Source organism: Phoca vitulina, unplaced genomic scaffold (assembly GCF_004348235.1).
Source record: "Phoca vitulina isolate PV1807 unplaced genomic scaffold, GSC_HSeal_1.0 scaffold64, whole genome shotgun sequence".
In the NCBI taxonomy this organism is placed as follows: Eukaryota; Metazoa; Chordata; class Mammalia; order Carnivora; family Phocidae; genus Phoca; species Phoca vitulina.
In genome coordinates, this window is record NW_022589767.1 from 6,449,829 (window position 1) to 6,466,998 (window position 17,170).

Consider the following 17,170-nt stretch of genomic DNA (forward strand, 5'->3'; position numbering starts at 1 on the left):
CAGTTTCCCATTAACCTGTAACAAATTACTTCAAATAATTAAATATATTTTCTTTGGGTTCCACCAGGAGCAAATCCAGAAACAAGAATTTGATAGTAAGATCATATGGGAGATGAAACCACAGAACATCTGTGGGAAAATGCAGTGGCGAGGTTGGGGGAATCTGGGAGTCAGTGCAGAATATGTACTTCAAAATTATGTCTCCTACAGATTAAGGGACCTGGAGTATTTATTCAACAATTTCCTTCAGTCATTGGTGGATGGTTACTCCTGGGGTGGATGTTAATTCCCAATACTTCTTCTCTGTCTGGCAAGTGGACAAACTAGAGTCTAATCATAAGGAAACTTGAATAACTGGGAGATAGACCAGAGTGTACTGCCCCGGCAAAGCCCAAAAGGATAGGGATGGGATATCAAAACTGTCTGCTGCAGTCTACTCTTTGCACTGAAAAGAGTCACTCATGTCCCATAAGAATATATTTTTATATAGCTCCCATACCACTCATTCAACATGAACTTCATCCATGGACAGCACTTTTGTTGCCCTAAGTTTATTGCCCAGTGGAGTAATTCAGACCCTAATTTCCAAGAGGGACGACCATTGGTTATGAAGCCTTTTCAAGCCATTGTTGCCGCAATTGCCCATTATTGGGTATGGACAAGGAAACCACAGTAGATTCTCTTATTTCCAGATATACACTTACTGGTCCTCATTATGCAGCATCAACCCTATCTCTTATGATAGTACAAGTCATTTTCCCTATCAGTATAGTATGCCAGGAGAGTATTGCTATCTTTGCCTCCCCGTCTCCTGTGAAGCACTTTCTGTATCTCTTGAAAAATGCCTGTTTATGGTCGAAGAGCCCAGTTGCATGCCAGAAGCTGGATTCTGAATGATAAATACTTCCCTGCTGCAGAGAACATGGTCTTGGACCAGCAACGTAGGGGTCTCTGCTGTTAAATTCTTAGACTTCTCCTTGGAAAAATTTTCAGAAATGACACTTGCTGTTCTCATTTTATCACATGTCATTTGGTCCAAAGCCTGAATCTGTGCAGAGTTCTCTCTTGCTCTGTTTTCTACTCTATAGTAGTGGTCTTGAGTCATAAATGTGTTATTAATGTCCCCAATATCCTAAGAGGCCCACCTAGCACTGTGTATCTTTCTTACACAGGAGTTATAAGAAACAACAACTTGTTCTTTATCTTAGATGGGATATGCTAGATCGTTGTATTCACTAATAAGGTAATCCCCTGTATCTCTGCAGGGTTTATTTTATACCTCATGGTACTTTGCCATAGTTCTTTCCATTCCTTGCTTCCTGAATATGATTAAAATAAGGTCAGCAGTATAAGGCAACAATTTGAGGTTTAACAGAATATCCAGATGATCAAGTTTACTTTGAACTATATTGTAACAAAGAGCAAGAAAATAATTATAGCTATAGCATAAAACAATGAAGGTGTATTGCTGTCCATTCCAAAGGAATACAAATTGTTCTGTTCCTCTTCCTTCATAGGAATAAAAAGAACACATTCACCAAATCAATAGCTACATAAAAGTGCTAGAGGCTTTGTTGATTTGTTACAGTACCAAATCCATATTCAGCATATCAACTGAGATAGGGGCTATCACTTGGTTAGCTTAATACAGTATTCTACTATTTGCTCATCTCAAGGATTTTTGGTGAAATAAACAGTGGTATGATAAGACTACCACACCCATCTTCAAGAATAGCACTAATCATTGCCATTCAAATTGAGATATTCGTTGCTTCTGATTTTCTATGTGGGTCAAAGATGTGTGTGTGGCCTTCCTTACAGTAAAATCTTGGTTCTTACTCCACAGTTAGCCAGTGTGAGGATTCTGTCAGCTGTTAAGTGTGTTTATCTTAATTACAAACCCATGAATAGAAAAATGACCAGTGGTTGGTTCTCACACCCTTTGGATCCACTGTGAAGCAAACTTAGGGCAAGAATGCATTTATCATCTGACCTGTGTGTTCCCTGCCTCTAATGGAGGGCCATAATGGTGTTTTATGTTCCTCAGTATTGCTTAAGTTCCTAATATATCTCTTAGCCCTTGGAAGATATATTGCAAGTCAGGAAACTGGATTGTGATTTTCCACTGTGGTAACTGACATTAGCATTCTGCTCACCAACTGTTTATTGTTTCTGATATTTAGTCAAATAATGACCTCACTGGCTGCCCATCTCCTTACCCCTAATAACATAATGGTTTATTCACCTTCATCACATATTCCTACGTGTCCATGGCCTCCTGCTGGCCATTCCAGTCTTGCTGCTCATTATAGTAATTGCATACACCTTGCTGTTGACAATTATGTGCTGCTATCTGGCTTCTGCTACTCTTGAATCCAATCATCTCCATTGATGCTATAGTTCAAATTGCTGTATCTGCCTGCAATGACCTCTTTTGAGGTTCTTTTCTTCCCACAAAGCCATCCTAAGCACCTATCCTTCTATGCCCACATTAAATTCACTTCTTTGTCATAAAGTTTTCTCAGCTCCCCCAGCCAGAATTGGTTGCTCTTATGTTTTTCTCATTTTTAGTTTGTACTAGATTATCATATCTTCTCAGGATCTATATTAGAAGCAGTGTGTATTTCACTATAGTGTAAGATCCTTTAGTACAGAAACTTTGTCCAATTTATCATTATATCTCCTGAAGTACTCTTCCTACAGCGCTTCCTCCTTTTTGGAATAGCTGAAGTCATCTGAATAAAATTAATCATGATATGAGAAAATATGAAGTGTATAATACAAAGATTCTGGATGTTTATGTATTTCAATAATTAATATTTCAATAATTTGTAAATACTAGAAATTGAGCAATAAGAACAATTCAGAGCTGTAATTCTTTTGATCTATGTTAGGCAAGTGCTAAGGTATATCCTATAAAAATGTATTTATTATGCATGAGAATCTCATCCCTAAAGAAGAGCAGGTAAAATGGAAATTTATTCAATTTAATGAAACAATTGATATGTATTACACAAAAACCCTTCTACATCTAGCGTATTACATTTTCCAGTGACTAATTTAAATAAACTAACATGGATGAAGTCCTTGTAATGATCCATTTATATATATACATAGATATATAAATCTATGTATATCTTGAAATGATTAGAGGAAGAAACATAACCATAGTGATTTCTTTGTGTGTGTGATTTCTTTATATTAGCAATTCTGTGCTAGTTTATTTTATCTAAAGATCTCCAAGGCTTTACAAACATTAACATCTCCCTCTTATCCAGTGAGATAAGTATCATTATCCAAGTTTTATAGTGAAGTGGTGGAGGCACAAAGAGATTAAGTGATTTCCTCAAGGTTACCGCCAGTTATGACAAAGAAAGGGATAGAAGTTAGATTTATGAATCTCAGTCTTATGCTTTAACTATCCTTGGGCTCTGTGTATTTGTCACCAAAGACATCCAGATAAAAAAACATTGAGAACACAGTAAACAAAGACCATATAGGTAAAAGCCAAATATTTGGATATTCTATATCAAATTGATTAAATAGGTAAAAGCATTAAAAATACAAATCTGGAAAGCTAACTTTATTATAAAGACAGTGAACCATAGTCTGTAATTAAATAAAGCTGGAAGAGATTATGTTACTTTATATGCCAGTCAATTTGCATGTAAGAGTATAGGACTGTGCTTCGAGAAAAGTCTAAAAATATGTATGTTTCTATATTTACGTCATTTGAAACTTATTAACATGGCCTATGGCAATCTATAGACTTAATAACTATATTTGGGTAACATGTTTTCTTTGCTCTTTGTTTTTAACAATCTATCCTGTCAGATTAAAAGGTTAAATTACTTTTCTAAGTGACCTCTATGTGAAGTAAGAATTGTATTGTGAAAGCAGAACAGAATTTATTCTTTTATTCTGGTAAATCAGACAAAAGAATTATAATTGTACAGATTGTCTAAGTATTCATAAATCTACACCTGTAATATGTATTTGTTTATCTACTAACATTGATCTCAGGTAAGAAATAACATTGATCTCAGTTAACCACGACAAAGTTCTAAGCATTCTTTTTCTTGAAACAGTGTATTTCTGTGTCTCTTAAAGACAATCCAGTGTTCTCAGAAAATGAGAGTTAAGTCATCTGACATTTCTTCACTATGAGCCAAGATCCGCTTTTGCTAATGGAGGGTGTCTGCAGGTTCCTTGATATTTAAAGTTAGGAATTTTTCTGTATCCCCCAATTGGTTTTCTTTTCACTAATATGCCAATACCCTCATCTATTCATAGTCAAATGTGAAAAGACAACAAAAGGAAGAGAGGTCGTTTGCACCATGTCTCCTGGATTACCTAATCTCTGACAAACTGTTTTCTTTCAATCCCTTTGACCCATATCCCTCTGCCAGTGACATATAATAAACTACACACATTAAAAGTATGTATTTTGATAAGTTTTGACATACGTATACACCCTTGAAACCATTGACACTCTCAAGATAGCGAAATTGTCCCTCGTCCCCCAAATTGCCCTGTTGTGATTCTCCCATCCTCCCTTCTCACTCTTTCCCAGCCCCACCCTCTAGCCGCCGCCCCTCCCCACCATCCCAAAGCAACCACAGATCTGCGTTCTGTCACTACAGCCTTGTTTTCACTTTCACCTTTTGCATACATGGAACTGTATGACATGTACTCTTTTTCATGATTTATTTTACTCAACATAATTATTTTGTTATTAATCTATGAAGTATATATAAATAGATCTTTTTTTATTACTGGATAGTAGTCCATTGCATGGGTATACCACTTTTAAAAAATTCATCCACCTTTTCATAACCATTTGAATTGTTTTTAGTTTCAATTACAAATAAACCTTCCACAAACATTTGAAGTATTTGTATGTACATACACTTTCATTTCTCTAGGTAAATACCTAGCAATGAAAAGTCCACCTCTTATGGTAGGTGCATGGTTTTTGTTTTGTTTTGTTTTAAAGATTTATTTATTTGTTTTAGAGAGAGAGAGAGTGCTCATGAGTGGGGAGAGGGGCAGGGGGAGAGAGCCTTCAAGCAGACTCCTCACTGAGTGACGAGCCCCACACAGGGCTCCATCTCACAACCCTGAGATCATGATCTCAGACAAAATCAAGAGTCAGTCACCCAACTGACTGAGCCACCGAGGCACCCCAGCCCATTAATTTTTTTAATTAACATCCACTCCAAGCAAATCTGAAAGATACTATAACTGAAATCTGCATGAATGTTGTGAGTCCAGATCTTTGAAACATGATATGCTTACAGAATACCTACATTATCTAATAACTTTGCAATCATGAGAACAACGAGTTGTTTGGTAATAGTATAAACAAACAGATAACTCTCCACATTTTTATTGAAGCCATTAGCTGGATAACTTGGTCTTATAAAAAAATATACTACAATTTCTACCACACTGTTTGCTTCTTCAATGCAATAACCGTCAACCTTGTGTATTTGTTCTTCTAGCAATGAGCAGAAGAGCTGGTATTATTTTTAAAATAAGAAAATAGCTTATTTTCATGAAAGTAAAATGGTACTTGACAAAATTCTAAAAAATCTTTCATGATAGTCTACTATTCCTAAAGTATTTTTTATGTTATGATAAAAAACAGAAATAAGTGCATATTATCTGGATGCAGGCCCAAATCACAAAAGCCAGATTATCAAAATATGCATGCATCAAAAATACTTCTTCCTTTTTTATGTTTATAAAATGCTGTGTTTGTGCTAGTTCATGTCCAAAGTTTAGTGCATTATTTTTAGATAGACATTTTTCTGTGTATTTTCTATTATAAGAGTTGTGTATGTCAAGGGTTTTATAAATGGTAATGAATTTCTTTCTTTTAACTGGATTTTAAATCCAGTTCATCTTTCCTATTGTGTGAGTCTCTAAGTTTCTCCTAAATTAGTAAAGCTTCCTGTTCTCTGCTTATTTATAATATATAAATCTTATAGTTTTAAAAGAAACAGCAATTAGGATCTGTGTTTTAAAGTGCCAGTGGTAATATTCCATTGTATATATGGACCACATCTTCTTTATCCATTCATCTGTTGAAGGGCATCTTGGCTCTTTCCACAGTTTGGCTATTGCGGACATTGCTGCTATGAACATTGAGGTGCATATGGCCCTCAGCCATCAGAAAGGATGAATACCCAACTTTTACATCAACATGGATGGGATTGGAGGAGATTATGCTAAATGAAATAAGTCAAGCAGAGAAAGTCAATTATCATATGGTTTGTGGAAATAAGGAATAGCATGGAGGACGTTAGGAGAAGGAAGGGAAAAATGAAGGGGGGGATTCAGAGGGGGAGACGAACCATGAGAGACTATGGACTCTGAGAAACAAACTGAGGGTTCTAGAGGGGAGGGGGGTGGGGGGATGGGTTAGCCTGGTGATGGGTATTAAGGAGGGCACGTACTGCATGGAGCACTGGGTGTTATACGCAAACAATGAATCATGGAACACTACATCAAAAACTAATGATGTAATGTATGGTGACTAACATAATAAAATAAAAATAAATAAAAATTAAAAAGAATAAAGTGCCAGTGGTGTATGATTTGTACTGATCCAAAAAAATTTACAACACAGGAAAACAAAAACATCTTCCATAGTAGGATATCCAAACACAAAATATGCTTAATATACTATATGCGCAATAAAATTTTAAATTGTCTTAGATATGTGAGTAATTACATGCAGGCTAAACTTCCATCTGGTATATTGACAAGCCAAGTTTGGTTTTAATATGCAAGAATCTGAGTGTATATGTGTCTCTCTGTGCACACATGCTTGTGATAGATATTAAAAGAAAAAAAAGATAGAAAAAAGTTTGTATCTACCCCCTGCAACTCTTCTCTTTGATCTCTCAAGAAAGGAAATGTAGTATATTTGAAATTCACAAGTCCCAAATTTTTGTGATTCAATAATTCCTCCTATTGAAATTTTTGACAAGTTGTTTTAAACAAATTGCTCTCGGGAGTGGGGAGGGCATTATTATTCAATGATCTTCAGAAACTTGACAGAGAATAATACCTACATAGTGTAACCTCATTGCTGATCAGGGTTTAGTCTGATGATTTGATCAAGTAAGAGGAGGTTCTCTTCATCCCTTGACTAGAGGACACATACACTGATGCCTTCCTCTACTTATTCTACCTATCAAATTCCTACTCCACCTCAAGATAAGGTCCAAATTCTACTTATTTTCTTCTTTAAAGATTATTTATTTATTTATTTATTTGAGAGAGAGAGAGGGTGAGTGAGAGAGAGAGTGCAAGCACGAGCAGGGGAGGAGCAGAGGGTGAGGGAGAGGCAGACTCCCTCCTGAGCAGGGAGCTCAATGCGGGGTTCCATCCCAGGACGCTGGGATGACAATCTGAGCTGAAGGCAGATGCTTAACTGACTGAGCCACCCAGGTACCCCTGGAGTCTACCTATTTTCTTAAACCTTCCTTGATTGCTTTAGAATATGCTCTCCATTAATATATATTGCATTAATATCTATCTGTTTCTCCAATTGACTGTAAATTTCCTTACTTCAAGTATGGTACCCTTTTCATATCTACACAGGCATGCTTCAGAGACATCATCCATTCAGTTCCAGATTACTACAATAAAGTGAATATCACAATCAAGCAAGTCAAATAATTTTTTTTGTTTCCCTGTGCATATAAGTTATGTTTACACTATACTATACTGTAGTCTAGTAAGAGTTCAATAGCATTATGTCTAAAATAAAGTACATATTATAAGGAAAAATACCTTATTGCTAAAAAGTACTAATCATCATCTCAACTTTCAGCAAGTCACAATCTTTTTGCTGGTGGAGGGTCTCACCTCCATGTTGATGGTTACTGATCAGGGTGGTAGTTGTTGAAGGTTGGGGTGTCTGTGGCAATTTCTTAAAATAAGACAAAAGTGAAATTAATTCTTCCTTTTGTGAGTGAATTCTCTGTACCTGTGATGTTGTTTCATAGCATTTTATGCACAGTAGAACTCTCTCAAAATTGGAGGCAATTCTCTCAAACTCTGCTGCTATTTTATCAGCTAAATTTATGGACTATTCTAAACCCTTTCAAAAATCCTTTCAACAATCTTCACAGCATCTTCACCAGAAGTAGATTCCAACTCAAAAAACCACATTCTTTGCTCATCCATGAGAAGCAACTCTTGATCTCTTTAAGTTTTACCATGAGATTGTGGCCACTCAAATATAATAATGAAAATTTAAAAATATTGCAAAATTACCAAAAATGTGACCCAGAGACTCAAAGTGAGCAAATGCTGCTGGAAAAATCGTGCCAATAGATTTTCTTGACACAGGGTTTTTATAAACCTTAAATATGTAAAAAATGCCATATCTGAGATGCACAATAAGGCAAATCACAATAAAACAAAATATGCCTGTATGATTATTATATACATGTCCATAAGTGTTACAACTACTAAGTGTTATTCTAAGTTTGCAGAAATGACAAATAAAGTCTCTTCCCTTAGGGAGATAGAGACCTCAAAGTTTAGCAGAAAAGATGGGCAAGAAAAACAATTAAACAGCAATATAATAAGCACAAATAGATGTTATTATTTGAGACCATACCCTAAGGGAGTCAAGGAAAGCTTCCTAGAGTAGGTGACACCTAAATTCAGTGTTATGGAATAACTAGGCATTAACCAAGTAAAGGATGAGTGAAGGGGAGCAGTCCAAGCAGATGGGACAGCATGAAAGCCTACATTGAGAAATGAGGTAGTAAAGGCAGATACAGAACTTAAATTTTGAGATTAGGATCAGAAAAGTTGAGATTGGAACAGAAGTCATAGAAAACCAGACCATGGAAAGCATCTTAACCTGGGCAACCACATATTTCCATCTACCAGGTTTTTTGCCAGTTGGGCTGGCACTACTAGAAATAACATTCCCCTTAACTCATGTGTGGCCCACTTTGGACAATAAATTCTAAGGTCACTGTAATTTAAGACTATCTCCTGATTTTTTTTTATTGCAAATAGTAAGGAGCCTTTGACAGATGTTTATAAATATTGATAAGGTCAGATAAACCATTGAGAAAAACTAATCTGGCACCTGGTTGGAAGATGACATTCAAAGGAGTAAGATTGAGGCCATAAAAACTAGTAAGGAGCCCCTGAAACAATCCAAGTGAGAAACGATAAGGACCTGAATGGCAGTGATGGTAAACGGGGTTGTAGAGAAGAAATCATTTCAAGAGGTGTTTAGGAAATAAAATAACCATCACTTTTGAATGGTGGAGAAAAACAGGGAGGAAACAACTAGATACTAAATGTGATTCAGAAGAATAAAGGCAAGTAAGTGAAGGCACAGAAATGGAGAAAACTCTAGGCTGTGTTCTTTGATGATGGAATAGCATAAAATAGAAAGATCATAACATGTGTGTGGCAGTAATTGTAAGGTAACTCTGGTAGAGCTTCTTAGATACAAATACCAGGCAACGTTAATGTCAGCGCTGTGAAGTGTGAGCCTAGAGAGAAGCATGATTAATCAGGAGCCTGTTTGCACTGGACACGTGTGGGGCAATGGGGACAGGCTGCCAAGTCCTGCAATAATGTCCTGGTGTGAGCTGCCCAGTGAGTCAGCTGTCAGAGCCAGCAAATCAGAGCTGGAATCCGGTAAACAATTCATTACTGAGGCTAAGGGTTGAAAACAAGCTAAATGAGCTGATGATACGATAGGTAATCAGACTAAGGCACAGGTAGAAACAAAATCAAGGACTTCCTGCTGGGGCAGGGAACAGTGAAGAGAGCATTTGTGAATAAAACTGACAAATATATGATTGAAAAGCTGCTCTTGATCGCAGAAGCTGGAAGGTGACAAGGCATGAAGCAGGCAGAGGTTAAAAAGAAATAACTGAGTGCTCACTCACGGAGGTTAAATTTTACCCAAATAAATAGGTCGCCTGGGTGGCTCAGTTGGTTAAGCCTCCGACTCTTGACTTCAGCTCAGGTCATAATCTCAGGTCATGATCTCAGGGTTGTGAGATCAAGCCCCATGTCAGGCTCCCCACTCAGTGGGGAGTCTGCTGGAGATTCTCTCCCTCTCCCTCTGTTCCTCTGCCCTGCTCTAAATAAATAAATAAATAAATAAATAAAATCTTTAAAAAAAATGTACCCAAAAAAGTAAACTGCCAAATGCCAAACTTAATAGATGAGTTTGTGGATTCACAAGCAGCAACATCCACGAGCAGTCAATGCAGAGGCAGAGGGTTTTGCTAGGGCCACGGCCATTTAATTTTTTTGACAAGCAATGAGAGCAACAGAAAAGTAAAATTAAAAAATGAGATGACAAAATAAGTGTTGGTAGCTATATGATAAGGTCTTTATGCTTTGTAAGATAGCCAGAATATTCTCTTTTATTTTAAGTATTCATATGTAAAATAGTAAGCAGTGCTACTTATTGTCACATGTGACTAAATTTTTTTTAGTGAAATAAATTATGCCAATAAAGATTTATCTTCTGGAAGAATATTTTATCTTATCCTGATTTTTTTTTCCATCAACTACCATCATAAATTTCAGAAACTTGGTAATTTGCTCCTCCCCTAAAAATCTTCACTTTAAAGTGATGTGTTCTATTGAATTACAGTCACAGGTAATAGTCAATGGGAAGGAAATTAAGAGCTAAAAGCTATCATGACAGTAAGGTTTGGGAAATTACTGAATAGTAGTTGGAAATGTAAAGTAAGAACAACTTTCAAAGTGGTATCTGGATGTTAGATTCAAGCTAATATGTCTAATCTTAGATATCTGCTTAAAACTAGGATGCTTTGTCACTATTTATTTATTTAAAATTATTTATTAATTTATTATAAATTAATTTATTAATTCAAAAGTATTTGTTAAAAATTTTATTAATTTAAAATTGTAATTTATTAAAGAAATGGAACAAATCATCCTAAAATTTGTATGGAACCAGAAAAGACCCCGCATAGCCAGAGGAATGTTGAAAAAGAAAAGCAAAGCTGGCGGCATCACAATTCCAGACTTCCAGCTCTATTACAAAGCTGTCATCATCAAGACAGTATGGTACTGGCACAAAAACAGACACATAGATCAATGGAACAGAATAGAGAGCCCAGAAATGGACCCTCAACTCTATGGTCAACTAATCTTTGACAAAGCAGGAAAGAATGTCCAATGGAAAAAAGACAGTCTCTTCAACAAATGGTGTTGGGAAAATTGGACAGCCACATGCAGAAGAATGAAACTGGACCATTTCCTTACACCACACACAAAAATAGACTCCAAATGGTTGAAAGACCTCAATGTGAGACAGGAGTCCATCAAAATCCTAAAGGAGAACACAGGCAGCAACCTCTTCGACCTCAGCCGCAGCAACTTCTTCCTAGAAACATCGCCAAAGGCAAGGGAAGCAAGGGCAAAAATGAACTCTTGGGACTTCATCAAGATAAAAAGCTTTTGCAAAGCAAAGGAAACAGTCAACAAAACCAAAAGACAACTGACAGAATGGGAGAAGATATTTGCAAATGACATATCAGATAAAGGGCTAGTATCCAAAATCTATAAAGAACTCATCAAACTCAACACCAAAAGAACAAAGAATCCAATCAAGAAATGGGCAGAAGACATGAACAGACATATTTCCAAAGAAGACATCCAAATGGCCAACAGACACATGAAAAAGTGTTCAATATCGCTCGGCATCAGGGAAATCCAAATCAAAACCTCAATGAGATACCACCTCACACCAGTCAGAATGGCTAAAATTAACAAGTCAGGAAATGACAGATGTTGGTGGGGATGCGGAGAAAGGGGAACCCTCCTACACTGTTGGTGGGAATGCAAGCTGGTGCAGCCACTCTGGAAAACAGTATGGAGGTTCCTCAAAAAGTTGAAAATAGAGCTACCATATGATCCAGCAATTGCACTCCTGGGTATTTACCCCAAAGATACAAAAGTAGGGACCCGAAAGGCTACGTGCACCCCGATGTTTATAGCAGCAATGTCCACAATAGCCAAACTGTGGAAAGAGCCAAGATGTCCATCAACAGATGAATGGCTAAAGAAGATGTGGTATATATATACAATGGAATATTATGCAGCCATCAAAAGGAATGAGATCTTGCCATTTGCAACGACGTGGATGGAACTGGAGGGTATTATGCTGAGCGAAATAAGTCAAACAGAGAAAGACATGTATCATATGACCTCACTGATATGAGGAATTCTTAATCTCAGGAAACAAACTGAGGGTTGCTGGAGTGGGGGGTGGGGTGGGAGGGATGGGGTGACTGGGTGATGGACACTGGGGAGGGTATGTGCTCTGGTAAGCGCTGTGAATTGTGCAAGACTGTTGAATCTCAAATCTGTACCTCTGAAACAAATAATGCAATATATGTTAAGAAAGAAAAAAAGAAGAAGAAGAATGTAGCAGGAGGGGAAGAATGAAGGGGGGGAAATCGGAGGGGGAGAAGAACCATGAGAGACGATGGACTCTGAAAAACAAACTGAGGGTTCTAGAGGGGAGGGGGTTGGGAGGATGGGTTAGCCTGGTGATGGGTATTGAGGAGGGCACGTTCTGCATGGAGCACTGGGTGTTATGCACAAACAATGAATCATGGAACACTATATCTAAAACTAATGATGTAATGTATGGGGATTAACATAACAATAAAAAAAATTAAAAAAAAAATAAATAAAATTGTAATTTATTTAAAAATTTTTTTGCATATTTTATGTCATACCCAGATGAATGCTGTATTAGTGAAACCTACCCTCTTATTAATCAGCCACTACATTAAAACGAACAAAACAAAAAGCAAATGACCCTTTGTGCCATATTTGGAGACAGTCATCTATTTCAGAAATAAGTATCTGTGGATCTATGGTCAGGGAAGATTATCCACAATGAATTAATATATTAAGGAGCAATAAAGACAATAAATATTAACATAATCTATACACGCTCAATATAATTAGTGTTTGCAAAAGTACTTTAAAATTTGGCTAATAAGGGGCGCCTGGGTGGCTCAGTCGTTAAGCGTCTGCCTTCGGCTCAGGTCATGATCCCAGGGTCCTGGGATCGAGCCCTGCATGGGGCTCCCTGCTCGGCGGGAAGCCTGCTTCTCCCTCTCCCACTCCCCCTGCTGGTGTTCCCTCTCTCACTGTGTCTCTCTCTGTCAAATAAATAAATAAAATCTTAAAAAAAAAAAAAAAAAATTGGCTAATAAGATTTAAGAAAATTAAGTTACTATGTAAGTCTGAGTTTTTATAAGTAACATAATTAATATGTCATTAAGGCCCTTTGTTAGTTTCACTGGGAAAATATCTTTCCATCGCATCTGTCCAGGCTGAATACAATTCATTTTATTGTCTCCCATAACTCACTTCTTATGGTTTTATGGAAGCACACGTGGTACTTTCACCTCTAGCTCTACCCTGTGTTATACTACATCACAAACTCATTTAATGGTGATATTAATGATTTTAGAAATCACTACAAATGGTTGCCAGCATCGTTGTCGTTAACGTCTCAAGGGAACCATACAAGTGAGCTTTATCAGCTTGAGGCTGAGGTATTTGATGAAGTAATAACAAACTAGCTCTGAATTGTCTTTCATTACCCTTTATCTCTCCTAGAGAGAATATAACTTATTCAAATTATAATGGCCTCTGTTATCAATGAGCTTTACTATTTATTTACCTGCATCCAGACATGCAAATGCACATGCATTCTGGTTTTTCAACCTACCTGTAATGAAATTTCTTCACTATCAGAATCATGCACAATCACAAATTACAAACTAGTTTCTAGTATAATTTGCTTAGCATAAAAAAAACCCCTACTCATTCTTTTAATATACTATCTTGATTAAAGGAGTAAAATCCAATCATTAGGGTTGAAATACAGTATATGCTAAACAACTTTTAAAATAAGATCACTATTTCAATTCGGAAGTAGTTTTGTTTTTCTCTTAAGCAACATATGAAGTTAAATTGTGCTGAGGCTAACTTAGGTTAAGTAGAGAATTACTAAAGATGGGGCCTCTTGCTCAGCACAGATACCTAGGTATCTACTTTTTATTTTAGCTTAGTTATCTTTATTTATGGCAATAGTCCTTATATTTGTATAAGCTGGGTAATTTCAAAGAGTTTTCATACTCCTTATCAGTAGTATCCCCTTAACTGATCGTAAAGTAGGGTAAAAAGTTACAATTATGTGTAATTGACGGAGAGAGGAGTTCCAGAAAAGTGCTTTGATAGCCTCTAAGAGAATCAAAAGAGTGTTCCCTGAGCCATTCCTCTTTCCTCTCTACCTTGTCTGCTTTTGACCTTGAGAATAACTCTGTCTTTCTTGTCTTTTTTAACATGTTAACTAACGATGCAAAAAAAAAAAAAAAAAAAAACCTTACAATGAAGTTAATGATGATTCATTCTTACAACGAATATTTATTGACTACTGGCTTCATGCCACATATTCTTCTAGATATGGAGGATAATATAGACAAGAATTTCTACCTTCACTGTATTCTGTTGAAGGTAATGTGTGTAAACGCTACGGAAAAAATAGAAAAATCGTGAAGGTGGAAGGAGACTGTTAGGGATTGCTTTTAATTTTAAAAAGTATAATGGAATCGGCCTCAATGACATAGTAATAGACTAGAAAGAGATGAGGGAGTAAAGTACCTTACAGAAAAAAATGAGGCTTTTGTAACAATAACTTCCAATGGCTTACCGTTTTCTATTTTGTGAAATGTTCTTGATATATCATGAGATTCAATCCTCCCAATAACCCTAAGAAGTAAGCAGGACAATTGTGATTATCCCCATCTTGTAGATGAGAAAACACATTTGAAAAAATTAAATGTCATAAACAACACCTGTATTAATTTTCCCCTACCAGACCATATTTTAACCCTTTAGTTTAATACTCCACAGGCCAATGTATTAGCTTCATTTGGGATTCTTTCAACCCAATGAAACGCCCTAAAATTAAAGTGTTAATGTTATACTAGTCAATGACATCCACAAAAGTAGAATCATGTCTGTTCTATTCACTTATGATGTCATTTCATTAAGCACATTAGTGCCCAGCTACACTGGACTTCCTGATTCTTAAATACACCCATTAATTATTTTCTGCTTTCTCTGACTAGAAGCAGTCAAATACTTGCCCACATACTCTCTTTTTCTATCTTTCCATTATGACATCGGATATTTCTTTAGAGTTGTTGTTTTTTTCAGATTCTCAGATGGTGGGCACTTTCTTATCATTTGGGTCTTAAATTCTGTTATCCCATTCAGATTATTTATTGTCTACCTACTTCCAACTAGTGTGTGAAGTGTCTGGGAGCAGAGACATTGGCACTGTGATCACAATGGTGTTTTAAATTCTCAGAACTTTACAAAACACATTGTAAGCACCTTGTATTTGTTGTTCTAATGAATGAATAATGGCTATCAAGTCATCTTACAATTCCAAATATGTTCTAAGCATCAGTAACTACAGAAAGCATTTGGAACTAGTAAAAGTAATATTCCTTATATCAAGTTCTTTTCTTAGCATTAAATTATTTAAATACCATTACTATGATCACTTCTCAGATCAGAAAGTGAAGCAGAGAGAGTGCCTCTACCAACCAATAACTCTCAGAACCAAGATTTGGGTACATAGTCTTAACCACTCCACTCTATGAAATTCCTCTTTGACACTCTCCCAAAGGATTATGAATATTTCCTGTGAATTATTATACTTATTATAATATTTCTTTTGAAAGATTATGAATATTTCCAACACACTGACAAGTCGAGGGAATGTCATTTGCATTATTGTACATGAACATAGAAAATGTGAATAAACTCCCTTGGGTTAGGTAGATGAAGGTCATTGTTTTATTTGGAATACCTTGAACAACTTATATTTTTCTCCCTAATTCTGTTGTCTTCTGCTCTTTCTGACTGATGAGTAAATACTTGCCCACATACTCTATCAGTTTTCTAATCACCACTAGAAGAAATGTAAATAAAAGTGTAAATATTTTTATTTTTATTTATTTTTATTTTTTTATTTTTTAAAGATTTTATTTATTTATTTGACAGAGAGAGACACAGCGAGAGAGGGAACACAAGCAGGGGGAGTGGGAGAGGGAGAAGCAGGCTTCCCACCGAGCAGGGAGCCCGATGCGGGGCTTGATCCCAGGACCCTGAGATCGTGACCTGAGCTGAAGGCTTAATGACTGAGCCACCCAGGTGCCCCAGAAGTGTAAATATTTTTAAAAAGAATATCCTAATTCTACAATGTTTATACGTAAATATACATCGGAAAGCTTAGATGTGTACCTGGAGGAAGGAGGAATTCCCATCAAGATATCAGTGGAAGAGAAAACTAGAAAAATTTCTAAGGTATACATTTGTCTATGTTTTAAAATTAATAAGGAGAAACTCTTATTTCAACATCATAAATATTAGTTATCAGAGAAACTGGATGTTATGGTGCAGGGGGAAGATTTATGCAAGACTTTTCCATACTATAAAAGGTGAGACTTTCTTCTTTGCCTTAAAGTGAAAGAAAAAACGTAAGATCAAGAAAGCCACATGAGGGTAAACGTAATGGCATGAAGCTCTGAACCCTGCACCCACTCTACAGTGTTGGGGAAATAGCAGAAATGAGTAGTGATCCTTTAGTGATCTCTATTAGTTATTCCAAGTTTATTCTGCAGAGCCCATAAGTAGGATCTTAAGTGTTACAAGAAACAAGATTTCTATGGCAGATATATTTTTAAAATGCTTGATGGAAGTTAATCAAGTGTTATTTCTGAAAAACTTCTTGGAACTTTTAATGCACCAATGTGACTTGCAAGTATTCAGAAGGCAGTAATAAAAATAAAAAAAATTTTTAAATTAAAAAAAAAAGTCAGTTACGGGTTGCAGGGTTTCCCAAATTAACTTGAATTCAAAATCACATTTTCATAAAAAGGAAAGATGTGCCTTAGAGTTTACCTGGGATTGCTAATGATTCTGATTAGTAATGATAGGAAAAGCAAATTAGCTTATGTCATTCACCAGTTGATAATGTAAAAAGAGTAACTAGTGTGGTTGCAATGGGTAGAAGATAAATAGAGAGCACTTACTTGAC

At 36.2% G+C, this 17,170-nt stretch overlaps 1 pseudogene; it reads left to right on the forward strand.

Moving 5' to 3' along the window:
* Nucleotides 1-511: 511 nt before the first annotated feature.
* LOC116624094 overlaps nt 512-17,170 on the forward strand; it is a 51,150-nt pseudogene continuing 34,491 nt past the window's right edge.